The sequence below is a fragment of the Erinaceus europaeus genome, unplaced genomic scaffold (genome assembly GCF_950295315.1).
Source record: "Erinaceus europaeus unplaced genomic scaffold, mEriEur2.1 scaffold_303, whole genome shotgun sequence".
Taxonomy (NCBI): Eukaryota; Metazoa; Chordata; class Mammalia; order Eulipotyphla; family Erinaceidae; genus Erinaceus; species Erinaceus europaeus.
In genome coordinates this window covers 83148-88038 of record NW_026647514.1, presented here as the reverse complement: position 1 = coordinate 88038, position 4891 = coordinate 83148, and positions in this window count along the sequence as shown.

Sequence of the window (4891 nt, the reverse complement as noted above, 5' to 3'; positions counted from 1 at the left end):
TGGCTTCATAGAATCTGGAGGGGAGTATTCTAGTGTCTTCAATCTTCTGGAAGACTTTTAAAAGTAGAGGTATTAGTTCTTCTCTGAAGGTTTTGTAGAATTCATTTGTAAAACCATCTGGTCCAGGACTTTTATTCTTGGGAAGGTTTTTGATAACTGTTTCAATTTCTTTGGCTGTGATGGGCCTGTTCTTATTATCTAGTTCCTCTTTATTTAATTTTGGAAGTTCTTACATGTCTAGGAAATCATCCATTTCTTCCAGGTTCTCTAGTTTGGTGGCATAGAAGCCTTGCATGATACGTTGAATTTATGTGGTGTCTGTTGTGATATCTTCTCTTTCATTTACAATCTGATTTATGTGGGTCTTCTCCCTTTTTTGTTTTGTGATTCTGGCTAAAGATTTATCGGTTTTGTTCACTCTTTCAAAGATCCAACATTTACTTTCATTGATCTTTTGTATGATTTTTTTATTTTCAATGTTATTTATATCTGCCATAACTTTAGTTATTTCTGTCCTTCTGGTTACTTTAGGGTTCCTTTGTTCTTCTTCTTCAGGCTGTTTATTTGTGCTTTTTCTTGTTTCCTAATGTGTGTTTTTATGGCTATGAACTTCCCTCTTAGTACTGCCTTAGCTGTGTCCCAAATATTTTGATAGCTTGTGTCTTAATTTTCATTGAACTCTTGAAACATTTTGATTTCTTCCTTTACTTCCTCTTTGACCCAGTAGTTGTTAAGTAGTGTACTTTTGAGTTTCCACATTTTGGGACTATTACTAATCTTTTGTTGATTGTTAAGTGTTAGTTTAATTCCACTGTGGTCTGAGAAGATGCTTGGGATGATTTCAGTGCTCTTGAATTTGTTGATGCTGTCTTTGTGGTCTAACATATGGTCTGTCCTTGAGAATGACCCATGTGGACTTGTGTAGAATGTGTATTCCAGTTTCTTGGGATGAATGACTCTGAAAATGTCCAATAGTTCTAGTTTATTTATCTCCTAATTTAGCCCCCGCATTTCTTTATTGATTTTCTGCTGGATCATCTGTCAAGTTGAGAGAGTGGGGTGTTGTAGTCCCCTATTATTTCTGTGTTTCTGTTAATATATTGTTGTAGCTCTTTCATATATTTGATGTATTTAGATGACTTCTGATAGGTGCATAGATGTTAATAATTGTTAAGTCCTCTTGACTGACTAATCCTCTGAACATTAAGTGATGTCCATCCCTATCTTTTTAACTTTATTGATTTTAAAGTCTATTGTGTCAGATATGAGAATAGCTGTTCTTGCCCTTTTTGGTGTGCCATTGGCTTGTATGATAGTTTTCCATCCTTTCAGTTTGAGTCTGTGTTTGTCTTGTTGAGTTAGGTGGGTTTCCTGTAGATGGCATATTGTTGTATTGTGTTTTCTAATCCATCTTCCTACTCTGTGCCTTTTAATAGGTTAATTCAGGCCATTGACATTTATTGATATCATATATTAAATTACTGATCACTCTTGCCTGGATTGACTTGTGACTAAGTAAAGTACTTAAAAGAGTTCACCATTGTGGAAATTACAGTTGTTTCAATATTATTTCAGTCACTGAGTTGGAGTTCAATGGCTGTTAAAAACTCTTTTATTCTTTTTCTTCCCTGTAGGCTATGGGAACCTGAGGGCTTCTAAACTATAAGTAGGCTTCTTAGCTTAATCACTCACTGCTAACCAAGAGATAAAAGCAGGATGGGGGAGAGATTGCACAGTTGTTATGCAAAGAGACTCTTACACCCCAAGCATCCAAAGCTCTGGGTCAATTCAGCCTTGCTGGACCCTGTGAGTTTCTAAACAAGTACCATTTATAGTCTGTAGGTTCTGAGGCAATTATTCACTATGTTATCATCAGAAGAACAATGTGGAAAGGCTCCCACTATACAGCCTCAATGGTAGGCCACTGAGGTATAGATCTCCTGAATTTCCTGGTCAGTTCTTTGTTCCCAGATGTCAGCACAGGGCCTCTCCCCTGCTGCTCCAGCCTCTGAAGGCAGTAGCAATGGAGAGTCACAGTGCATTTGGTGAGTCTTAGGGGAGTCCTCTCCTCCTAAGGAGTCCTCACCACCTCCAGTTTGTAAAACAGACTGGAGGTGGTGCCTCAATTGGTAAACTGCTGGACTGTTACCAGCCAATCAGTTTCTCCTTAGGCTCTTAGCTGTCCACAAGCCACACGTGTTTGCACTTACTGATGATTCATGGGTTCCTGATGTCATTTTAGTCCTGTCTTGTTGCAGTCCCAAGTGATCTTCTTTGTTATTCCTAGTTGACCTGGGAAAGGAGAGGAGAGAAACACAGCTGCTGCTGCTCCACCCACCTCCGGAAGTCTCAGTAGCTTCCCTATTCTTTATTCCTCTGGGAATATGGAGCAAAGATCTCTATGGGGTGCAGAAGGTGGTTGGTCCAGCTTCTGTAATTGCTTCTCCACTTTATATAGGCATTGACCTGTTTATCTATACACTCAGTCTGTTTCTATCTTTCCCTCGTGGGTTAGAGCTCTGGGGAGGTGGGGTTCCAGGATACATTGGTGAGGTCTTCTGCCCAGGGAAGTCAGGTTGTCATCATGGTAGCATTTGCAACTTGGTGGTAGGAGAACATTAAAATATAGAGAAGAACAAATTGTTTAATAATCAGGAACCTAAAGGTAGTCATATAGCAAATGAGATTTGGAGTCTTCATGTTGGAGAAGCTAGGAAGTCTATCTTAGCTATATTCTAATCAGCCTGTGACCTTACTAATTTTTGCCTGGGCCAAACAGCTAACATGCAGGTGGGCTAAAAGTATTGTCTGGGAGGATTGTGTCAGAATTGGTAATAGGACTAGGAAAATAGATCAGGGCAGAGAGAAGGTCCCAAACATGAGAAAAGTATGTAAGTACTGATAACTGTAAACTCCATAGATCTGACCCAGGACCCATGTCTATTTGTATTTAGCAGAGGAGCCTATGTAATTTCTGCATCCCTATCAGTCTGAGTTCACATTCCATAGTCATATCTAGAAACATCTAAGCTGCACTCATTTCAACACCATTCTTCTTGAAATGTCAGAGTATGTTGACCCAGCCTCCCTTTGGATAGTGGGGCAATTTCTACCACTGTTATTCTACACTTATGGCAAGGTCTTTTAGAGGTCCACAGGAGGGTTTATGATTTTGTTCCTGTTGGAGATGACCAGTGATGGTGTAGAGAGGGATCTGTTAGAGGTCACTCCCATTCACTATAGCAGAAAAATCAATAAAATATCTAGGAATAAACCTGACCAAAGAAGTGAAAGACTGTATACTGAAAACTATGAATAACTATTCAAGGAAATAGAAAATGGTACAAAGAAATGAAAAGATGTCCCATGCTCACGGATAGAAGAATTAACATCATCAAAATGAATATTCTACCCAGAGCCCATATACAAATTTAAGGTAGCACCCATCAAGGTTCCACCAAATTTCTTTAAGAGAATAGAACAAAAATTACAAGCATTTATATGGAACCAGAAAATACTTAGATTTGCCAAAACAATCTTGAAAAAAAAAAAAAAACAGAAATGGAGGCATCTGGAGGCACTCCCAGATCTCAAACTATATTATAAGGCTATCATAATCAAAACTGCCTAGTTCTGGAACAAAAACAGATATGCAGACCAGTGGAACAGAATTAAAAGCCCAGAAATAAACCCCCACATGTATGGAAATCTAATATTTGACAAGGGGCCTGAACTATTAAATGGTGAAAGGAGGGTCTCTTCAATAAATGATGTTGGGAAAACTGAGTTGAAACATGCAGAAGAATGAAACTGAACCACTTTATCTCACCAGAAACAAAAGCCAACTCCAAATGGATCAAGGATCTGGATGTTGGACCAGAAAGTATCAAATATTTATACAAAAATATTGGCAAAACACTTTCTCACCTAAACCTCAAGGGCATCCTGGATTACACAAACCCAATTGCAAAGAAACTAAGGACTACATCAAATTGAAAGGCTTCTGCACATCAAAAGAAACCATTGCCCAAACAAAGAGATTCTTCACAGGTCTTTACATGTCATCTATCAGACTAGAGGTTAATAACCAAAATATATAAAGAACTCACCAAACTTAGCAAAAAAAAATCAAATGACCCAATTCAAAAGTGGGGAGAGGATATGAACAAATTATTCACTACAGAAGAGATGCAAAAGGCCAGCACACATTTGAGAAATTGCTCCACGTCATTGATATTCTGTTTTCTTAATTCCAGGTCCATGGTGATACACAGATAGGTAGTTTTCTTCTGGTCAAGGGGTGGGGCTGGGTGTGAGGCATCTGGTATAACATCCAGTTTTGAAGGTATGGATCAGTGCCAGGAATCTGAACCATCTTGGATGTATTTTTTCTTGGGGGCCAGGTGGTAACACACCTGGTTGGTTGAGTGAACACATTATTATCATGCACAAGGACTTGGGTTCAAGTCCATTGTTTCCCCAAGCTTTACAAGTGGGTGAAGCAGATCTTCATATGTCTCTCTTCTCCTTTCTTTCTCCCCCTTTTCTTTCAGTTTCTCTCTGTTCTATCAAATAGGGAAAAAAAATGGCCATTGGAGTGGCAGATTCATAGTGCTGATACCAAACCCTAGTGATAATACTGGTGGCATTTTTTTTTTTAAATAAGTGTCTGGTATGTATTGTTGGGATAGAAAGCAAGGTTTAGGGAGTCGGGTGGTAGCACAGCGGGTTAAGCACACATGGAAAAAAGCACAAGGACTGGCGTAAAGATCCTGGTTCGAGCCCCTGGCTCCCCACCTGCAAGGGAGTCATTTCACAAGCGGTGAAGCAGGTCTGCAGGTATCTATCTTTCTCTCCCCCTCTCTATCTTCCCCTCCTCTCTCCATTTCTC